The 23,977-nt window shown below is 38.6% G+C and overlaps 1 protein-coding gene across 2 annotated transcripts in view; it reads left to right on the top strand.

Moving 5' to 3' along the window:
• Positions 1–6,189: 6,189 nt before the first annotated feature.
• The window catches only part of ATP8B1 (ATPase phospholipid transporting 8B1), a 138,813-nt gene continuing 121,025 nt past the window's right edge, over positions 6,190–23,977 (top strand). The window contains exon 1 of one of the 2 annotated variants that reach the window (XM_027868928.1): positions 6,190–6,273. The gene's annotated coding sequence lies outside the window, so the exon portion shown is untranslated. The remainder of the gene's footprint in view (positions 6,274–23,977) is intronic. The other variant, XM_027868927.1, reaches the window with a different exon arrangement.

Raw genomic sequence — 23,977 nt, 5'->3', positions numbered from 1 at the left:
CACAGGCTTTATCAGACTGCCAAAGCGGTCCACCATTGGTCCGTTATTTGTTTATTTTTCAGTCATTGCATTTACTATCCCCTTGCTTTAATCTTCGTGATCCTTCTTGAGGTTTTCTTGGCAAAGATACTGGCATGGCTTGCCATTTTCTTCTCCAGTTCATTTTACAGATGAGGCAAACAGGGTTAAGAGACTTGCCCAGGGTCACATGGCTAGTAAGTGCCTGAGGCCAGATTTGAATTTAGGAAGATGAGTCTTTCTGACTCCAGGTCATTATTCTATCCACCTAGCCATGACACCAACAAGATGAAAAAGTGTTGTTTAAAGGCGGGTTCCATTTGTCACTAGCTATAACCCTCAGAAATTCAACAGACAGCCAGGAAGGAAAAAAAAAAGAAGAGGATGTGGTCTTGTAAGAGAGCAGCCCACTAATGGAGGAAGTCAGTATGTGTGTGGGATGGATTTCAAAGGTGGGTCTTTTAGGGAAGGATTATAGGATCATAGGGTAGGTAAGGTGAATTTTAGTGTGTGTAAAGTGGATTTTCTGTTATTCTTTCTTAGAGTTTTCTTCCCAGGATCCATAGCCATAACAATCTCCACTTCCCAGGTGTTAGATATGAGTTCTCACAATCGTGGTTTAAAACAGTTTCTACCGCACTTGCACAGTAGATAAAGGGAGGAAGTGATGTAAAATTGTGAGGCTATTGCTAGTAATGTGCCTTCTTTGTCTGTTGCCCTATAAAGCAAGTGGCACTGGTCAGTGTCTGGGGACTCCCTTAGGGGTGAATGTGCAGGCTGAATGCTGTGCATGCCTTGATCTGCCCCCATCGAGGCTTGGGAGGGGGAATCTGTGTTTGCCTCAACTGGCCCCCACTGAGGCTTGAGGGGATTTAGGGAGTGCTCAAGTTGTGCTGTTCTCGATTGACCCCATTGAGTTGCCCCTGTTCACGCCAGCCCCTGCGAGAAGGGTTGTTAGGGAATGCTGTAGGAGTTGGAGCTCCCATTATCAGCAAACTCCCTTTGAGAAGACTAGACTAAAATAAAGTAAGCTTATTTAACCCCTTATGATAACTCCATTCTGGTCTTCCTGTCTGACGGGATCAAAAGCGAACCTCCTAGTGAGAGAGGTGCTAGAAGCCCTCCTGTGTCTCCTATCTAAGAAATGGTGTAGTCAATATTTACTTGTCCAACATATAGTGATGGGGATTTTAGAGGATGAGAGGTTGAGGGACTTGCACAAGGTCATCCAAGCAGAGGCAGGCTTTGAATTGAAGTCTTCTGACTTCTCTGCAAACACTGCCTTCAAAGGAAAAAATATTTCATTTATGCTTATTGTTGAAATAACCTCCTCCAAGCCCTCGGACTTCTCCTCTGATATATTCTTTAAAAGGAGTAGCAAGAGAAGGACCCCTGACAGTCTCTCCCAGGAGGTGTTTTTCCCTAAATGGAAAGGGTTTTCTCAGCTGGGTCCCTTGGTAAAGGGCAGGTACTGTCTCAGTATAATGCTTCTTCTAGCCTGTTTTTTTTCCCCCCAGAATACTTGTGTTTTATATGGGAGATGCCAAATTAATGTCTCTTCTGATATCATTTACTCTCCCTTAGCTTTAAAAAAAATTAGCCCTGAGTGTATTTTTTAAAGCCCCTTTCTGTATTTATATGGACATTGTAAAACTAAGAAACTACAGTGCCTGATTTTTTTTGTTTTGTTTTTGAGAGTACAGTAAATTTACATCTTTCAAGAGCTGTATAAGCAATGTAACAAAAATTTTCTATTGCTATGATCCCATAATCCTTCCTTAAAAGACCTGCCTTTGAAGTCCATCCCACAACACAAGCTCACTTCCTTTATTAGTGGACTACTCTCTTATAAGACCACATCCCTTTCTTTTTTTTTTTTCCTTCCTGGCTTTCTGCTGAATTTCTGAGGTCTATGGCTAGTGACAAAAAGGAACCCACTTTTAAATAATGCCTCTTCATCTTTTTGGTGTCATGACTAGATGGATAGAGTGCCTGAGACTTAGAGTCAGAAAGACTCATCTTCCTAGTTCACTCACTATGCTATCCTTGCAAAAGGTCAAAATACTTCAGGAAAAAGTAAAGAGGATTGTTGCTTAATGATGAATACAGGACAGAAGGGCTGAGAAGAAACCCAGTTGGTGGCATGTGCATTGACATGCCATTTCTAGCTGCTCCCCTTTAATTATCCTGTGACTTCCTTCACCTGTCTGAATTGGACTTGCAGGTGTACTCAAGCTGATTCTGTCTCAGTTTGCCTTAGTAGAGAAGAGAGAGAGCTGGATCAGCGGGAGATAAAGAAAGGTAGCTTGTGCCTCAGGGTAGATGTTAGGTAGATGGAGAACTTGGGCTACATACAATGTTCCCTATAATGCTGGCAATAATCTCACTTAATTTACCAGGTACACAACCAGAAGATGTTCATCTTTCTCACCTTCCCTTTCCACCCCCAACTTAGTTTCCCTTTTACAATTCTTTCAGTCACCTGGGCTAGAAGCTACAAAGTCCTATTTGCTTTTCTCTTGAAATCTAGTCATTTGTGAAGTCTTGTCAACTTCATCCTTCCCATGGTCTCTTTCCATTTCACAGGCTTTAAGCTAGAAGACTAGCTAGTCCTCAGTTGATAGATGAGAAAATTGAGGCCCAGAGAGGCTGAATTTTTTAAAAATTCACTCAAGTTGCAAAGCTGGGATTTTACATAGTCTTATGACTCCAAAAGGGTAAGTAGGTGGCCCAGTGGATGGAGTGCCAGCCCTAAAGTCAGGAGGACCTGAATTCAAATCTGGCTTCAGATACTTACTAGCTGTATGATCCTGGACAAGTCACTTAACCCTGTTTGCCTCAGTTTCCTCATTTGTAAAATGAGCTGAAGAAGGAAATGGCAAACCACTCCAGTACCTTTGCCAAGAAAACCCCAAATGAGATCACCAAGAGTGGGACATGACTGAATAACGATTGAACAACAAAAAATGACTCCAGATCCAGTGCTCTTTCCAATATTCCTTATTGTCTCTTCTTGGCACCACCCTAATTGAGATTCTCGTTACATCTCCTATAAACTACAGCAATAGCCCTCACCCTCCCTGTTCCACTTCAGTACAGCTTCCAGATTACTCTTCTCATAGTACAACTTGGATTACTCACTACCCTATTTATAAAAAAAAATAAACAAAAACAAATGGGTTATTACTTATTGAATTTACTTGAACAAAAACAAACTTCTAAAAGCACTGCTGGTTTCAAGGCACTGTGCTAGGCAATGGTTATAGAACTCACAAAGAAATAGAATAGTACTTGCCCTCGAGGAACTTACTTTGGACTGAGAGTATGCCACATGTACACAAATAAATAAATATAAACTAATCTGAGAAGTCAAATAACCTGAGAATTGGTGTCAAGATTTTGAGAAACTGTTCAAGTTGACATTCAGGTACTCAAGTATTCAAAGCACTCTATTCCCTGGCCTCAATTTAGCTTTAGTATAATCTAGGTTTCCTAAATTCCAGCCATTTCCTGTTTCTTGAATAAACCTCTCTTTTTGTATCAGGGGAACAATTTATATTATAACAGCAACACAATATAGGATAAAGAAAAAAAAACAACTTTGAAAAAACTTAAAACTCTGAACATGGAAAGACAAGACCATCTATGTCTCTAGAGGATTGGTGTTAATCCCACTTCTTAACAGAGAGGAGATGGACTCAAGATGTGGAAGGATGTATATCTTTTTGGACATGGAAATGGTTTGTGTTTTTTTCGATTGGCCATACTTATTTGTTACAAGTTTTTTTTTTAATTGGGTGGGCAGTGGGAGGGATAGAGGGTAGTTATAGTATTGCCTCCCAAAAAAAGAACAGAAAAAGAGGACAGCCTTTGATACATTTTAAAAAGTGCACATGTGTGTACAGAGAGAAATCCAGAAGAAAACATTGATAAGTAAGAGTTTTGAAATGGTGGGTTGAATGTATATGTATCTTAATAATATATATTATATATTAATATATACCTTAAAAATCCATATGGAATGGAGATTCATGAGTTGACATATAATCCTTTTTATGTTCTACTTTGTTATGTGGAAATACTTGGAAATCTTTAGTACTTGTTAAGTTCAGAATTTAAAATATACATATTCCCTGCTTCATGACACCTTACTTTTGATTAAGATCTTTCCATCTGTAAAGTTGCTCCCCTCTTTTCTTTTTCCTTCTTCAGCTATACCTTTTGAAATCCTACTGCTCCTTCAAGACTTAAATCAAATGACTCCTCCTACTCTGTCTCCCCAGATTCCTCTCCCCGTTCTGAATTTTCATAGCACTTTGGTTTGCATTTCTTTCATAGTGCATATATTCCACGTTTTAAAAAAGATCTGTGTTCAGGCAGGGGTATGTTGGAGCCAACTCTAACTTGCTCTTGGTTGGTAAATTTTCAATGTGAGCATTTACATCTCAGAAATCATTAAAAGCTACAAATCAGGGCTTGATTTATTATTTTCTTGATTATGTAGTGTTATATGATGTAGAAAATAATAAGTGCATATTAAACTTAAAAGCCTTCCATGTTTACAGGTCTTTCCTGCCCCCCCCCCCATTTACCAGCACAACATGGCTTGCACCGGATCACTTCTACTAGAATGCAAGCTCCATGAGGGCATAGACCCAAAGGCCCATAGACCCAAGTGTTGTAACCACATAGGCAGCTAAAGAAATGTTTCTTACATGAATGAATAAAAGGAGGAATGTTGAGCACTTACTTCCTCAGCTCTGGGCAAGAGGTGGGCAGGACACAAACAAATATAACAAAGCAAGTCCTTGCTTTCAAGTAGTCTTTATTTATTTTGGGGAGGACTGAGGAGGGGATTATTGGATCCTAGATTTAGGACTGAAAGGGACTTTAGAAGCCATCTAGTCCAACTCATTTTACAGATGAAGAATCTAAGGCCAGAGAGATGAAGATACTTGCCCAAAGTCGTACAGGTAACTAAAGACAGCAGTGGGTTCAAATCCAAGTCGGTTCTATGACAAATTTACACAAAACAATAGAAGACTGTATACTTATGGGCTCTTTGCGTTGGGCAGGTTTGTAGGACTGGCATGAGTTATCTTCGCTTGGCCATCAGTGTGAGAGGAAAGCTCCTGAGTTTGTTTTTGTTATTTTCTACCTTTTCACTCGTCCATCGCCACTGGCACTTGGAGTGCTCTGTCATTCTGAGGGTGTTCAATAAACGAGGGGGCCACGAGAGTGGCAGACAATGGGGCAGCCTGCTCCCTTTTCCGCACATCCCCCCCTTTCCCGAGGCTCCCCAGTGGCCAGCATTCAGAGTCTGGCAAACCAGCCTGAGGCTTCGTTGAGAGGAACCCGAGAGCAGATGGAAAACAAAAAGCGGGCGATGCTCTTCCCGAGCACTCAGCGGGCTGGGTGGTGGAGGAGGCGGGGAGAGAGTCTAGGTTGCTGGGCCGTTTTTGAAGGCAGAAGTGATGTGTAAACCGAGAGCTGTAGCAGCTGCTGTGGTCCCAGCAAGAGCGAGAGAAAGGGAGGGGAAGAGAAGGGGGCGGCAGTCGCTCCGGGCTGCTGGCCAAGCAGGGTAGGGTGGGCGTAGGGGGGTCAGGCGACGTTGATCTAAACGCCCGGGACTAGCGGGGTTGGTGTGGGGGACAGCAAGTGTGCAGAAGGTAAGGGGAGGAAGCAGCCTTGATTGCACAGGGGCTTTTCTTTTCTCTGCCTCTTCCTAGCCTGTGTCTCCCACCTTGTTGCGTTCCAGGTCCCCCTCCGCGTCCCCTGCAGGGAGGGGTCCCCCTCCCTGTCTCTCTCCCTCTCTTCCCCTCCCTGGCCAGAGTGTAGATGGGCTGCGGTGGCTTCGGCTGTAGTGAGAGGAGAGGCACCTCCGGGGAGCGGTGAAACCTGTTTGTCCGGTCTAAGGGAGACCAAGGAAGAGGGAAGGAAAGAGAGGGAGGGACCGAGGAAAGCAGGAGGAGGGAGGGGAAGAGACGGGGGCGGGGGAAAGGCGAGAAGCCATTGGAGAGGAGGAAGAGCGGCAGTAGCCGCAGTTGCCGTCGCCAAGCCGGACACACGTTCCACGGGGCCCCAGGCCAGGAGCGGTGCGCCATGAAGTGTTGAGGAGCCCGCTGCGGGGGTGGCAGGGCCGGGGCAGGTGGGGGGAGCTGCGGCCAGGTACGGCGGCGGAGCACGCGGGAGGAGCGGCGGCAGCGGGGAGCCCAGCTGGTGCCAAGTCGACTCCAAGCGTTCAATGTCAGACAGGTAAGGAACCACCAGGGCTGGGAGCGTCCCCCGCCCACCCTGGAGTCACTAGTGTCCCTGGCCTCGGGCCCCGGGAGCTGGCGGCAGGAGAGCGGGGACCGGGCAGTGGCGGAGGCGGCAACAGCTGCTGGGGCTGGGGTCCTGGAAGAAGGAAGTCGGTGCCAGGAGGGCCCGTGGCGTCGGGAATGCAGCAGCGGCACTCGAGGGAACGGAGCGCAGGGAGACCTAGTCGTTTTCAACCTGTTGCCCGTCTCCGGGGGGGGGGGGGGGGGCAGGGAGAGTGAGCGGGGACTCAACGTCTTATTGGGGGGTTTTTTACTCATTACTTTTAAAAAAAAGGCATATATTAGAGTTTAAAAGGTAGTGTGCATTGATCTCGAACGCCACTGGAGGAAGGACTGGGAGTTCTCTTGGCTGCCTGGCGCCGCTTGTGGGGTGTCCGTCCAGGAAGGGCATTTAAACTCGGCTTCCACACATTCATTCCCGGGAACGCCCGAGGTGGGATCTACGGGATCCTCTTCCCGAGATTTCGGGAGCGCACAGGAGGGAAAATTAAAGGCCGGGGGGGGGGGGGGTTGGAGCGGCAGGTTAGAGGAATTCCTGGAGGGAAGGACAGGGGAGACACCGGCCAGATCCCAGATCAGATCACAGGGTGGCTGCAAATTATACTCCCCAAGAGTGCACTACTAGGTTCGTTGGGAACGGGCAAACTTTATTTTAACAGTAACTTATTTTTTTCTTTCCAACTGCTACCATTAGAAAGGCCTCTTACTTCTCCCATCTTGATGCCTAGAGTTGTCAGGAAATTTTTTCTCCCACCCTTTGGAGGTGTAAAACTTTTGTAGAATTTGTATTTGAAACGTAGATCTCTCTAAAACAAATTGCCCGGGTTTCCCCGGGTAGGTGCTTAGGATGTCAAGTGCAAGGTGTAGTGGAGACTGAACACAAGCTGAAGACAGTTGTAGGTGAAAAAAGGGCCATGGAAGCCCTGAGGGAAGTATAGATTACATATCTTGGGGGGAAGGGGCAAAGGAAAATATATCTAACTTTGGGTCCCTTTCTAACTGCTTTTTTCTTCTCCTTACCTTCATCTTAAACTGACATCTACAGTCATTTTCCCTTAGCTTTGGCCTGAACGGGGTAAACATGTTCAGAGTGGGGAACATACCTTATTTCTTCCTTGATTCTTATAGTTGAAACACATATGTTATCTATGCAATGCTTTCATCACATAGAGACTTTCTAGAGATTGTTCTATGTGAAAGCCCCTTCTACCTCCTTTGAGATAATTGAAAGAAAAGGTGTACTTTTAAAGAGAATGACTTTTACATTAAATGCAGGATCTTAAGGGCAAAGACTTTTTGTATCATCTTTGTATTCCCAGTGCTCAGCAAGGTGTCTGCCCCTCAGAGTGGTTTAATTGAAACCTGTATTATGTACAAAGATATACAATTATTATTGATAGAGCTATTGTTGCTGTTTCTATTGTAAATCTGTTATTAAATACTTGTACAGTACATGACACAGTTGAAGAACTTAGTATGTGATTTAATAATGATTACTTGATTAATTTTCAAATAAAGATAGAGATCATGTATGCTAACAGTACCACGAAGGCTCTTTGGATTAACAGCTTTCCTTTATGGTGGGATTTGGGGGGGAGTTTCTATTTTTAGTTAAGGATCTTTAAATATTCTGGTATTTTGTCAATTTCTGAAAGTTATGCCCTTTTTAAATATGGGATGAAAGAAAATGATGCCATAGGTAAGCAAGCAATACATATTTATTAAGCACTTAGTATCTATCTTCCAGGCTCTCTGCTAAGTACTTAGGATACAGACAAAGGCCAAAAAAACCCCAGTTCTTCTTCTCAAGGATCTTACAGTCTAATGGGGGAGACAATATGAAAACAACTATGTACAAACAAGAGGGATACCAGATAAATTGGAGATAATCTCAGAGGCAAGGCACTGTGATTAAGGACTGAGAATGGCTTCTTTCAGAAGGTGGAACTTTAACTGGGATTTGAAGGAGGTCAAGAGACTGAGATGAGGAGGGGGTTGTTGTAAAGGCTTTGGGCATTACATTTTGAATTATTATTAGTAAAGAGCTTAGTATTTTGCAGCTAGATATTTGTGTTGCCACTATGAAGGACCACTATAAATGACAAGACTTGTAGTCATAATTGTTATTTACAGTTAGCATATGGTGTTACTATTAATATTGGTTACTCTAAAGATCCAGCCTCTTTTTTTATTTTAAGAAAAAAAAACCCTATATCTTTTATTTATTTCCTCTGTTAGTAATTTCACAGGTACTTTTTGAAGATTTGAAATAAGCTATTTTTTTTTTAAAACCCAGCATAATTCAATCAAAAGGGAGATTCTGAACTGTTCATGCCTTGGACTAGTTTGCAGTCTAGGGAATCCTACTTTCATTCTATTTCCTGGCATCTTTGATGCAGATTACTCTATATATTTATGTTCTATGAATTCTGTGCTCTATGTTCAGGGTAGAACAGTGTGAATGCCAAGACTGCTTACTAGGAAACTAAGATAGAAGAGTCACGGATGGAGAGCTTGAAGGGACTTCGAAGGCTGTCTAAGCCAGATGAGACACTGAAGCTCCAAAAGTTAGGGTATAGAGGTAAAAAGCATCAGGTCCAAGATGGGACCCTGAGTCCTCTTGCTCAGGCCCTGCCTTTCTGCTATGCTGCTGCAGATCTAACCCAAGGTCCAAACAGTCCAGAGCCAGCCTTTTTGTTGACTTCTGCTTTTGAGGTGTCCATAAATACCTGCATGTATTTAGCTTCTTTTGCTAAACTAGTACATAAAGTAAGATTGGGATACTTTAAAAAGTCAGCAGTCATTTGTTAAATGCTTACTATATGCTAGGCACTGAGCTAAACCCTGGGAATACAAAGAAAAACAAGTGTATCTTCAAGGAGTTTATTTTCTGATGGGGGTGGGGAGAACTATCACATACCCATAAATAGGTGCATAAAAGAAATATATTGACTGACTAGCTCAGGGTTTCTTAACCTGGGGCTTGGGAGCTTCTTAAAAAACAGATTCAGTAACCACTATTCAACATAATTACAAGTTTAGAATATAGATATGCAATCCTAAGTATTTTATGCATTTAAAAGCATCTAGAAAAGGCTTCCCTAGACTTCCAAAGGGGTCTGTGGCACAAAAAAGGTTAAGAACCCCTTGACTTAAATGGAAGGTAACCTCAGGGAGGAAAGCAGCAGCAACAGCTAAAAGGACTGGAAAAGACTTCTTGCTGAAGGTGGCATTTGAGCTGAGTTTTGAAGGAAGCCAGGATTCCATGATGTTAATGAGGAGGAATGACCACTGTGGGAATGGGAGACAGGTAGTGCAAACTGAATATGTTTTATATTTGTGTTGACTTTCAGGTTTTGCACTTCCACAAGCTGGATTTAACTAAGCATTAATGATTTGTATATCTCTAGAAACCAGAGTTATTTAGCTAAATATTAATGATCTTTGTAACTCTGGCTTCTATATATATTAATCTGATAATCTACCTTTGCCCTGCAGTTCCAATCTGGGTAGGATTGTTGCCCTGGTAAAAGAATTACAAGAGAAGAATGGGGAATAACTTGTTTTTAATGATTCAGTGAGAGTTCTAGTCTATATTTATAAATAAAGAATTTTGATTTATCATAAAATTTAAAGTGACCATTTGACAACTGTGGCTAGCCATACTGTTGGATTTGTTTGTTTTTTTTTTTATTTGTTTATCAGCTGTTTCCCTGTCTAAAAGATTTCCTTTACAATATCCAGGCATTCTATGACTATTTGTGATTAATGGTCCCATTTGTTTTGAGAGTTCTAACACTGGATTAGATCAGTCCTTTGCATGCCTTCCCCATTAAATAAGATAAATAAAATTTAGTGTTGCTGCCTGAGGAGCTTCATGGTAGAAGAAAGATTCTCCTCTTTGTTATGAGAGATAGTCTTAAGAATCCCTTTCTCTTTGCCTAGCTAAAGAAAATACCTGGTCTAAGATGCTTTGAAGTCTTATAACTGAAGTTCTAGCATAAATTTCAAAGACACTAGAAACTCTATATAACACCTTTTGTAGAAATCAAGTTGTAATAATATACACGAATGAGTAAATTTGAGTAGTGTAAGTATTTCTCTGCAAGATTAAAAAAAACTTTTTGTCATCTAATAATTTGGAAATATCCTAGGAACTATTCTCCAATAATCAAAATAATCTTGAAGAAATTTCCCCTGTTTTGTCTTTAAGACTTCACCATAGCCTAAACCTACTATCAGGTTTCCATAGTTTTAGAATAGTGCTGAGAACTTTGCAGGGCTTCAATAAATTGTTGATTGATTTTCCAGTAAGTCATCTACTTTTCTCATGGAAGCGGAAAAACTCTGCAGGTGTCCTAGGTATAATCATCAGTGAACAACCTTTGTTGTACAGGTGTCACATGGTGGCATCTGTAGGACTTCCTGCCTGGCATCATGACCTTTGACCTTTGGTGGTCCCACTTGTACTACCATCCTGAAATCAGTGTCCCTGCTCATGGTGGGAAGAGTACTTTTTCTACCTTGATGAGACCTATAGGTCACATTAAACTGCTGATTTGGTTTATCCATCTTCATCATTTCTTCCTCACCCCGAATGCACTCTGTTTAAAAAAAAATGGAGGCATCTCAAGTTATTAATTTGGGGTTTGGGACACAAATATTTAAAACACTCTTTGGAAAGTACTCCCCCCACCTTGGTTCTACCCCCCCCCCCCACCAGATTATGGCTGTCAGAGATCTGCTTCAGGAAAGGAAGTATATTTGTGTCCTAATCATAATGAGAAAATAATGAAAAATCTTTGTGTCCCCAGAATCTCACCTCTTAACACAGAGCTACTAGAATGCATGAACTCCAGCTAAGGTTGTTTTGTTTTATTTAGTAATTCCATTGTCTAAAGCAAATTACTTGGAAAATATAAAAACTGTACATGCATATTCCTTTTATGGAACTAAGATACTATTTTAACATGTAAAATGGTTCTAGGTGCTATAACAATAATAAAAACAAGGATTTAAAAATTCTTTAAGGTTACAAAGTGATATATGTATTCTTTCTCAGTTAATCCTTCCAACAACTTGGGTGAGGACAACTGCTGTTATTATCTTATGGATGGAGAAGCTTGGGCTCAAAGACTCAAGTTGTCTATGGCCCACAAATCATGTCAGAGACAGGATTTAAATTTAGATTTCAGAAAAACCTGGAAAGACTTGCATGAGCTGATGCTGAGTGAAGTGAGCAGAACCAGGAGAACATTGTACAGAGTAAAAGCAATGTTGTTCGATGACCAACTATGATAGACTTAGCTCTTGTCAGTGATATAAGGATCCAAGACAATTCCAAAAGACTCAAGATGGAAAATGCTATCCACATCCAGAGAAAGAACTATGGAGTCTGAATGCAGATCAAAGCACACTATTTTTCCTTTTTTTTTTTCCTTTCTCGTGGTTTTTCCCATTGGTTATAATTCTTCTTTCACAACATGACTGATGTGGAAATAGGATTAATATGATTGTACATATATACCATATCAAATTGTACCATCTTGGGGAGGGAAAGGGAGAAGAGGAAGGAGGGGGAGAAAATAAAAACTCAAAATCTTATAAAAGCCAATGTTGAAAACTCAAAATAAATAAATATTTAAGAAAGAAAAAAAAATCAGATTTTTCTCATGACTCTTAAGTCCAGTATACATTTACAATGGACTGCCTCTGCTATGGAATTACTTATATTTGTGAAAATCCATAGTATCAATTTGACTAAATTCAGAGGATAATTAGTCATGGATTCTTCCTTGACCTCCTAAAGTTCTATCCTTGTTGGTGGTCACCTTGTTTGTTACTATAAGAAGACTTCATTTTCCGCATTGAATGCATGTGTAATCTGACCTTTGGCCAACCACTATTTGCAGGACTCTTTGTGGCATTTTCTCTGTGGCTAGTTTTTGTTCCATCAGAGTTGTATGGTTTGTTTGATTTAGGTTATTAGGTACTGTTTGGAATTCTTTTTCCATCCTTTCCTCCACGAAGGTTGAGCTTTATAATCCTCAATATCACTAGTCAGACATCAACCTCTTAAGTTGGCAGCAAGTTGTCTACTTGTATAGGCATTTGTGTGTTTCAACATTGATAGGATTTCTTTTGTTAGCATAGAAATAGACTGTACTATACCATCCATACTCTTAACTTGACTCCTAAGAGCCACTGACCTGTTTAACGGGAGAGCTCTTTGAGAATTGGCCATTCCTTATGGCCAGTGAAAATACTATTTGCTCTTTTTATGTGAGAACAGATAATCATTTCTCTTGGATGGTTTAATCATTCACCTACATGGAGGCGGGTGGTTGGAGCAGATGATTTCTAGAACTGTCTTTCAGTTTTATTACTACACTAAACTCAATCTTAGCCAAAAGGTGAGGAAGTGTGACACCATGTTAAAAGACAAATACTGTGCCTTTTCTGCCCATTATATATGTGGAAACTGAAGTATTTGTGCGTCAATTTAATAAACTACAGAGGTCTTTGACCATAAGAGACCAAGTGGAGGTAGGCAATTGGACAAAGTGGGCCAGAAGCTCTCCATAGCAGGGTAAGATTGGAGTTTTCCTTATAATAATATCTCTTTATTTAGTGCAAGAGTTTTGAGGGGTTTTTTTAAAGCTTTCGTAAGAGCCTTGTTAAGTTTGGATAAAACTGACCTTGCTTTTATTAGAATAAACAAGACACATGGCATTGTTTTTACTGTCATAATTTCCAACTAAATACAAATTGTAGGTAGGCCTAGAGGGAAATCATGTCCATGTTAAAAGGAACACAAATTAAATTGCAAGTTGGTATGTACTTTTAAATTTTATTATTTTATTTTGATTATGAACTAAAGTCTATGACATCCTCAGCTGTTATTAATTTAGATAGTTTGTAGCTTTTTGTTATTAAATTTGGTGCAGTTATAAACATTTTTATGCTAATGTTTGTTCCTTATTAATTCTTTCCTTGATGTGCATTCCTAGTTACTGAGATTACTTGGTCAGAAGATTATATTTAAAAATTTTTGTGTATTTTTATATTGTTTGGGATATAATTTGTAGGCTTGATAGGACTATTTTAGGATGCTCACACACTCTTTTTATTCTCAATTATTCTTATCAAACCTTCTAATTGACATTTCTGGTTTTGGGCAACCAAAAGCAACCTGCAAACTGGAGGGAAAAAAGTCTCCTGTTTCTCCAGAATGAGCTAAGGGTAGGTTTAGACTGTGAGAAATTGGATTTTGAAGTGGTATACTACCTGAGTTGGTTTTTAGCTGCAAAACAAAGCTGAGTTCAAAATAAGTTTTATGGGGAAAAATAAAACAAAAAAAGTCATTACATCTAACTTTATAGTTCTGTTGTCTTCTGCCAACTCCTTTGTCTTTCTTTCCATGCAGAAACTATGAGCCATCCTTCCTTTTAGTGCTAATTTCCTTTTATCCTTCTGGTTTTATTTTTTTCAGGATATCAGTTTTTTGATTTTGTTTTTCAAATAGCATAACAATTTGCTGGTCATTGCACAAAGCTATTCTGTTTAATGTACTTATAGTTGTTAAACCAATATAAATTAGTTACTACAACAAAGAGATCAAAAAAGCTCTTAGTCACCAAACATTTGACTTAACTTTCCAAATGGAGAGAGATTGCTATCTAAGGCAAAACCATGTAAGAATATAAGCTTGTCTGTAAAGTCTGATGAAGAAAGATTATGGATGAAAATGAGCAGTATCATCTCAATAAAGATAAGAGAAGCAGTGGATAAAATCAGCCTAAATAAAGTTTGGCAAGATATCTGACTAGGGAAAGTCATCCTGAAGGCATTTTAAGATGAAAACGGAAAGGAGACTACAAACAGAAGAAAAGTGGAAAAGATTTGCAAAAAAAAAAAAAAAATCTTACAGCAAATTGTTGTCTCCATTAAGAATAGTGGAACCACCACACCTGAACACTGACATCACAGACCATGAGGTGCTTAAAACAGAATTAGAAATGACACTAAAGAGAGCAAAGATAGAGAATGCAGCCAGATTGGATCAAGCATACATAAAGTAGATCAGATAAAATTGTGAGAGCACTAAGGAACTGATTTACAAGATATCTAAAGCAGCAGGCCTTATTTGTTTTGCTTTTGCTTTTTGGTGAAGCAATCTGGGGTTAAGTGACTTGCTCAGGGTCATACAGCTAAGCTAGTAAGTGTCAAGAGTGTGAGGCTGAATTTGAACTCAGGTCCTTTTGACTCCAGGGCCAGTGCTCTATCTACTATGCTACCTCCCTGCCCCTCTTATTTGGATTAAAAAAAAAAAAGGAACTGAGAAAACCTGAGGTTAACAGTTTATATGCCTACTCTCCTATCTACTTACCCTACAAATATTTATATGGTTTATATACATATATATATGTATATATATATACAAAGTGAAGGAATAAGGTTTTTGCAAGTGTTATTCAGCAATGGATCACATTTTAGCCCTTTAACCACTGACTGAAAGATGGAGAGAATATGAGATCTCATTGTTCTAATGTTTGCTGATTTTGAAAAGCATTCAACTGGGTAGAAATTCTTTATGACTTCATTTACAACAGTGCATCTCCCATCCAAATATCAAGATAATTCAAGATACCTCAGAAGATATACCAATAGAAATAACCCTGTTTAATGACCCTGTCTGATAATAAATATCAGGAAAGGCATAAAACAAGGAGCTGTCCATTTGATTAAAAAGTGCCCACCACTGTGAGGGAAGACATCAAGCACGAGGTCTAAGTCATGAAAAGTTCCTGATGGATGATGTGGTCCTCTCAAATTGTTCTTGTTTGTAGACTTTCTGTTGATTTCATCAAGCCCCATGACATTATAGAGGCTCTGCAATCACTCAAAAGAATTTAGCCTGTCCACCCACACAAAAAAAGATCAACTGGATGAAGAATGTTTTTCCTCTTATTTCAACATATGTCTGAATGGACACCTTCTACAACTTGTCTAGTAGTATGTATATCTGGAGCAAACATTGCAGATGGACAATAAACTGGGCCCAGAGTTGAAAAGGAGAGAGATTGCTTTTGGAAATTGTGAAGCACCTTTACTGACCCCCAGACTTCCCATAAATATGCTTATAAAATAGAATAATATTACTATATATAGTTCACTTATTAAAAAATGTTCATCTAGCTGTGTGACCTTGGGCAAGTCACTTAACCCTGATAGCCTGAACAAAACAAAACCAAAAAAAAACAAAACAAAAAAAGTCCATGTCCTCAAAATGAAATTAGAGATCTCTTTAGAAAAGAGTCCTCATCCAACTTTTAAAAAATAACTCAAGCCTACTGACTGAAGATTGAGGTTAAGGGAGATAACACAGTAGAGTTGTAAAAATAAGAACCAGCAACTCACTGAAATATAGACAGGTGAAGGAAGGAGGTATTTTGGGGGAGCATTAATATGAATAATTTTATCAGATGATGGTTATCTCTCATAAATACTATTGAGTATTCCACGAGCAAATCTTTAAGTACAACACAGATATACTTGTACTTTACAAGACCTAAAGTAGTATAAAAGTCTGTTAATAATCCAAAGGATAAAAACATATTTTATTTGCTATTAGAAAATAATTTTTATTATTTTTGTTATTCCTTTTATTATTGTCCTGAGTATATGTAACTGATGATTTTTCATCTGAATCTTTAATGTAAGCAGTTCTTATGTTGCTAATTTTCTGTCCTTCAAAATTTTATTATGTAATTAAATACTTAAAAAAAGCTTCCAAACGATTTTATGTTATTGCCAACATCATTGCCAACATCTACATGTGTGTAAGTAGCTTTGTTTTTAACCAAATATTTGATTATGGTTTACATCTCCTGGATTCATATATTTGCAACTCACCCCACTTCGATTTCATTCTCTTCTCTTAACCATATTTTAAAAGGAGTTCCTGACAGCAATTGCAGAAGTAACATTTCTGCCTTTATCACAAACTACCCTGGCTTTTATCAGCTTTTATATAATGTTGAACTTTGAGTTCTCACAATGATAACAAAATCACTAAGTCATTTCCCTTAGATGTAATTCTTTAAAATAGACAGCAATAGCTTTTTGTTCAGTTCCATGATTTAAATTTGGTTCTTTTGATCTGGAAAGCTTGAGTAATGTTGTTTTTTTTTTTTTTTGGATGGCTGCAGAACAGTATGCCAATTTGTGTTGTTGTTCTAGTTTCTAGGATTTTTGAATATTTGAAGCTTATTGCATCGGCATTATAAAGAATAAGGCAGAGTGTTAGGTCTTAAAGAGGCCTGGCCTAGGAAGATGTTGAATTTGAGTGCAGTCCTGCCTCCTGTGTGCTGTGTGACCTGGCACAGTCACTCCGTCTTTCCCGATGCCGTTTGCCTCATCTGTAAAATGTGGAAGTTGAACTAGACTAAGGAGCTTCAACCTTTTTAGTCTTATGGACTACTCTGCTATAATCTATGGACCTCTTTTTAGAATAGTGTTTCTCCTGATGCTGAGTGAAGTGAGCAGATCCAGAACATTTTACGTGGTAATAGCAACTTTGTGCGATGACCAACTTTGATAGGCTTAGCTCTTAGCAATGCAATGATTTAAGGCAATTCCAAAAGACTCATGTTGGAAAGTGCTATCCACACCCAGAGAAAGAACTATGAAGTCTGAATGCGGATTGAAGCATACTATTCTCTCTCTCTCTCTTTTTTCTTTCTTGTGATTTTTCCCTTTTGTTCTGACTCTTTTTTCACAACATGACTAATGTGGAAATATGTTTAATATGATTGTACATGTATGACATATCAGATTGCATGCTGTCTTGGGGAAGGGGAAGGGAAGGGAGGGGAATTTAGAACTCAAAATCTTGTAAAAGTAAATGTTGAAAACTAAAAATAAATAAATTTTTAAAAATAAAATAAAAAGAATAGTGTTTCTAAATGCACAAAACAAAATATATGGGATTACAAAGGAGACCAAATATATTGATATGTAGTTATCAAAATATATTTTTAAATAAGTTAGTAGACCCTAGAATAAGAATCCCTAAACTAGATGGTCTCTCAAGTTCCTTCTAACTTGAACAATTCAGTGAACCTACATCTTATTCAGAACAAAGAGGAAGGAATAAATGAGAAAAAGGAAGAAAGGCAGTAATAGAATGAGTATTTTAATTTTTTTTCCATGAAAAATGAACCTTACCATACTTTAGTGTTAACAGTTCCATTAGTTCTGCTAGATAAAATTTAGGGCTTCCATTCCAAGATGCCATGGCAGATTAAAAAAAAAACAATTTTATTATTTTTTTAAACCTAACTACTTAATAAACATAACTGTTAGTCATTTCTTTTGCCTTAGGGACAATGTGAAAAAATTAGTGAATTAGTGAGACACTAAGGATACAGCAAACCAAAATGTTTTGGGAACATTTCTGACTCAGGCTTTTCTCTTAGAATTGTATCCACACTTTATGTATTTATATTTGCTGGTATTGATTATCATTAGTTAATTAGAGGCAGTGTGGTATACTAGAGAGTATGTTAGACTTGGAATCAGGAGTTCTGGGTTTGAATTCCACCTTAGCTACTAGCTATGTTACTGTGAGTAAGCCACTTAGAGCCTCAATTTCTTGATCTGTAAAATGAGAAAAATAACACCTTTGCTATATACCCCATGGGGTTGTGAGGAAAGCCTTTTGCAAATCTTAAAGTTTTATATAAATATGAATTGCTGTTGTGTCCTTTTTTCTTCCCACTTATGTATTTATCTATCTCACCCTCTGAGAAGGCAAACAATATATCAGTCGTATATGTGAAGTCATGCAAAACACATTTGCATATTAGCCATATCACGAAACAAAATAAAGCAAAAAAAAAGTGAGAAAATTACACTTCAATTTGCACTCAGAGTTTATCAGTTCTCTCTCTGGAAATGGACAGCATTATTTCATCATAAGTTCTTTGGCATTGTATTGGATCATTGTAGTGATCTGAGTAGCCAAGTCTTTCACAGTTGATCATCATTACAACATTGATATTACTATACATGATGATCTCCTGGTTCATCTCACTTCACTTTGAGTCAGTTCATATAGGTCTTACCATGTCTTTCTGAAACCACTCCCCTCATCATTTCTTATAGCACAACAATACTCTATCACAATCCTATGCCACAACTTGTTCAGCCATTTCCCAATTGATGAACATCCCCTCAGGTTCCAATTCTTTGCCATCACAGAAAGAGCTTCTATAAATATTTTTGTCCATATAGGTCCTTTTCCTGTTTCTTTGATCTCTTTGGGATACAGACCTTGTAGTGGTATTGCTGGATCAAAGGGTTTGCACAGTTTTGTGGTCCTTTGGGCCTATTTCTAAATTGTTCTTCAGAATGGTTGGACCACTTAATTACTCTACCAGCAGTTCATTAATGTATCTATTTTCCCTCATCCCCTTTAGCATTTGTTATTTCTAATAGGTGTGAGCTTGGTAACTTGGAGTTGTTTTAATTTGCCTTCTCTAATTAGTAGTGATTCAGAGCATTTTTTTCATATGACTATAGATAGCTTTGATTTCAACTTCTGAAAACTGCCTGTTCATATTCTTTGACCCTTTGACACACACACACACACACACACACACACACTCACACACACTCTCCAGACACTGAGGTCCTTTCTTGAACTAAACTGCCAAGCATTCAAATTTTACTGCAGAGAGTGCAACTCTGATGGGCTCGCCATGTTGTTCGAGTGCCAAATATATGATGGCCTAAAAGACTTTTACGGAGAACTCTCATAAGGCAAGCACTCATGTGGTGGTCAGAAAAAGTGACACGAGGACACTCTCAAGGTCTCTTGCATTACATGGGAGACAGTGGCACAGGACCACCCAGCATGATGTGCCCTCATCAGAGAAGTTACTGTGCTCTATGAGCGAAGCAGAATTGAAACAGTTCAAAAGAAATGTGAGATACACAAATTCAGAGAATTCACTCCAAATGTTCACATGGATTATTGGTGCCTGACCTGAGGTAGAGCATTCCAAGCTCCTATTGCTCTGATACAGTTGGACACACTGTAACTTGACTCTAACATAGTGATGTCATTTTGGTCCTCTTCAAGAAAGAAGGGCAACAACGTGTGTGTGTGTGTGTGTGTGTGTGTGTGTGTGTACATAGATAAAGTCTTCCCTCTTTGAACCATTTCTAATGAATGAGGTTCAAGCATTGCCACCCCCATTTTTCCCTCCCCTATAAAAACTCTTTCTTGCATACCTATTTTATGTGAGAAAAATTTCCCCATTCTCCCTTCCTTTACCCTTCTCCCAGTGCATCCCTCTTTCTCACCTCTACATTTTTTTGGATGTCATCCCAATATAATTGACTAAACTCATGGCTTCTGTCTGTGTAGACTCCTTCTAACTGCTCTAATAATAATAAAATTCTTAGGAGTTACATGTGTCATCTTTTCATATGGAAATGTCAACAGTTTAACTTTATTGAGTCCCTTATGATTACTCTTTTATGTTTACCTTTTTATGCTTCTCTTTAATCTTGTGTTTGAATGTCAGACTTTCTATTCAGTTCTGGTCTTTTCATCAGGAGTGCTTGGATTTCCTTTCTTTCATTAAATGTCAATTTTTCCTCCTGAAGGTTTATACTCAGCTCTTCTGTGTGGGTGATTCTTGGTTGTAATTCTAGCTCCTTTGCCTTCCAGGATATCACATTCCAAGTCCATCACTTCTTTAACATGGAATCTGCTAAATCTTGTGTGGTCTGACTGTGACTCCACAATATTTGAATTGTTTCTTTCTCACTGCTTACAATATTTTCTTATTGACCTGGGAGCTTTGGAATTTGGCTCTAATATTCCTGGAAGTTTTCAATTTGGGGATCTCTTTTGGAAGGTGATCAATAGATTCTTTCACTTTCTATTTGACCCTCTGGATCTAAGATATCAGGGAAATTTTCTTGATAATTTCTTGAAATATGATATGTAGGCTTTTTTTTTTAAATCATGGCTCTCAGTCCACCAATTCTTAAATCATCTCTTGTGGGTCTATTTTTTGGGTTGGTTATTTTTTCATTGAGATAGTTCACGTTTTCTTTTAATTTTTTTTTATTCTTTTGACTTTGTTTTATTGTTTCTTAAAGTCTCATGGAGTCATTGGATTCCACTTGCCCACTTCTAATTTTTATGGAATTGTTTTCTTCAGTGAATTCTTTTGTACCTCTTTTTCCATTTGGCCAATTGTTTTTTAAGATGTTATTTTCTTCAGTACCTCTTTTGCTAAGCCATTAATTCTCTTTTCATGTTTCTCTTGCATCACTTTTATTTCTTTTCCAAATTTTTCCTTTACCACTCTTATCTCTTTCTTTAATACTTCCAGAAATTCTTGCTGCCTTTGGGTCCAATTAACATTTTTCTTTGAGGCTTTGCTTGTAGTTGTTTTCACATTGTTGTCATCTAAGTTTATGTTTTGGTCTTCCTGCCACCATAATAGTTTTTTATGACCACATTCTTTTTTGTAGCTGTTTGCTCATTTTTCCCCCAGCCTATTTCTTTCTTCACTTTGAACTTTTATGTTAAAGTTGGCTCTGCTCACCTGGGGTTGGGGAGGCATTGTGCCAAACTTCAGACTTTTTCCTGCTGCTATTTTCAAAGTTAATTTCTAGAGGTCTACAAGTTCTCAGTGCCTCCAAGGTGGTGTTATCTTGAGAGAGGTGTGGTCACTGCTTTCTTGATCTGCCCTTTTGTCTTTGCCCAGGAAGGGACCCTGCTCTCCACAAGTGCTAGTGCTCTTCTTGGCCCTAAGACTGTGACAAGTGTGGATTACAAGCACTCCTCTCTGCCCTGGAACTGTGACCCACAACTGCGTATGGGTAATAGAGCTGTCAATCAGCTCCAGCTGCACCTAGTTGCCAGCAAAGGCAACTGTATTCTGTTTCGACCACTTGTCTGACCCCCTTACCATCTCTGGGCTGAGAGCTCTCAAGACTGGATCTGGATCCAGGTCCTTCTGACTCTAGGTCCATTGCTCTATCCACTGCACCATCTTTTCCTTAATGTATAGAAAGGAAATGGCTTAGTATTTCAGAGGTTGTTTTGTAATATTACAACCTATATGGCACTGGTGATCCTGAGTTACTTTAATCTTGGTTAGAAATCTTTTGCAACAATTAACACAGTGAAAGGAGTATTTTTGTATCATGTCATAGCTTTACGCTACAAGACAATAGAGGAAATGGTATTTCCCAATGTGATTTAGAAAAAAAAAGGACAATTCCTATATCTGCTTTATTGATCTGATTTCAGTTATGTTGTTGCCAAAAGACCTCAGGCAATAGAAATCATTGCCAGCATCTTGTGATGTTATAGTTGGTTTTGGGAATACTGATTGTTTTATATATGGCACATTTCCTATTAAATGGAGTCAATTTTTAAAAAGAATTATACCTAGTTTTTATAGTGTTTTAAAGTTGATGGAGTGAAATTAAGCATGAAGCCAAGTCTGACTTTACTCAGCTGCTTTTATGTAGCTATGTATTCAAAGCTTAGATTTTACAAACTTGAAAGCTTGTACCAACATACCTTTACCTTATAATCTGGGATTTCTTATCCATTATAGGCTCCCAACTTTTAGGAAATTTTGAGACCAATTTTTGGGAGTCACAATATGATGATACCCATGCTAATATAATATGCTTGCAGCAAGATAGATAAAGATTGCTTGACCATTTCACTGTCAGAACTAAGCAATGGGTGGAAAAACTGGAAAACTCTGAAGAGAAAACAAAAATTGTGTGCTTGATTATGATAAAGAAGAACAATACCCAAACCAAAATACAGGCATCCATAGTTTACAAAATGGAGAAAATGTTCCTCTTGCAAAGTTCTATGTAAACTAAATCATTTAAAATGCATTAGAGAAGCTTACAGATTCCACTTCAATGCAACAAATATTTATTAAATACCTACTATGTGCAAGGTGACTTACTGAGTGCTGACAAAATGAAAAAATTCCCTGCCTTCAAGGCAGACACAATACATGCAGTTGTTAACAATATAAGGAAGTATATGTTAAGTGCCAAATAAATGCTGCAGATAATAAGTGCTCTTGGAGTTCTGACAAATGATCAGAAAAGACTTCTTTAAAAATGTTTATATTAAATTTTTTTCAATTATTATCATTTTTATCAAGCATTAATTTTTCTCCCTACCACCCCCCACTACTAGAAAAAAAACAAACCAGTAAATCTTTGTAACACATAAGCTTAGTCAAGCAAAACAAATTCCCCCATTGGCCACAACCAAAAATGTGTATCTCATTCTGCATATTTAGTTCATCACCTCTGAGTGGAGGAAGGCAGCGTTTTTTCATCATAATCTTCTGGAATTATGATGGGTTGTGGAGTTAAGCAGAGTTCAGAAGAGATTTCAAAGAGGTGACAGAATTAGAGGATGTGATGCATTTAGATAGCTGGGGAGAGAAAAGAGAAGACACTCTAGGCTGGACTCACAGCATAAGTTTTTTAAAAAGGCACTGATGTGAAAATACAAGTTATGTTTGGGGTGACAGTGAGTAGACCGTTCTGACTCAATGGAAGGTTATCTATTAAAAGATCATTGGAATATCTAGTTGAAATTGTATTCCTGATTCCAGCTAAGAATCCAAATTTTTGAGTAGGAGATGACCTGATGAGAATATTTTTAGGAAGCCTCAGACAGTTAAGCTGGTTTCTACATGGCTTGAGATCAGGCTCAATCACTCTGGAGTGAAAGAATTGTGTCAACAAATGTATTAATCAAAGACTGGAACTAGCTTCAGCTATCACATGTGGATTTTTGGACCAGTTTAGTGATACCTTAATCAAAAGAAAAGGACCAGTGATACTGTCTGTAGATCACTGTGTGTGTGTGTGTGTGTGTGTGTGTGTGTGTGTGTGTATACATATATATATATAGGTATATATCACTATAGATCACCTGTATCTTATTCAGTCATTTTCAGTTTTACCTGACTGGATATATGAGGAGGCTAGAAAAAAAAGTTTTTACCTACTTACATTGCTAAGAAAGGACCGCTGTCAGCAAATTGAGCAGGAGCAGTCATATGATTCTACCATGAAGCCCAGGATGAGTCCAAGTGGTATGGCTCTTCAGCTTTCAGACACAGGAAAACATTCATCACTTTCCCACTCTTCCCAACACAAATACATCAACAAACATACATCCTTAGGCCTAAAAGGGAAACACAGTTCAACCTGATGGTCTAAAAAGGAGGTTCTCAGTATACCATTTGCATTTTTATTTCTTTTTTTGTTAAATACTCTAAAGCTAGCTTATTGTTAAAAAAAAAAAAAACAGTAGTTATCTATGTGTTGCTTTCTATTGTGAATTCCTTGAAGGAAAAGGTTCCTTTTTCTACTATAGCTTGAAACTCCATCACTTGGATTTGAATTGAGGTTTGTGGCTTAAGTTTGGTTCCTAGGTGTTTTCATTCAGTGTTTCATTTAGCAGGTCGTAGAGCCACCAGAGAAGTTCTTAACCTGGGTTCTATGAACTTGGGTTTTGTTTTTGTTTTTGAGACCAGGTTTCTCTCTTTTACCCATGC

The sequence above is a fragment of the Vombatus ursinus genome, unplaced genomic scaffold (assembly GCF_900497805.2).
Source record: "Vombatus ursinus unplaced genomic scaffold, bare-nosed wombat genome assembly UNPS02014791.1, whole genome shotgun sequence".
Taxonomy (NCBI): domain Eukaryota; kingdom Metazoa; phylum Chordata; class Mammalia; order Diprotodontia; family Vombatidae; genus Vombatus; species Vombatus ursinus.
The sequence above is the reverse complement of the archived record's forward strand: the minus strand, read 5'-3'. Positions and strand labels throughout refer to the sequence as shown.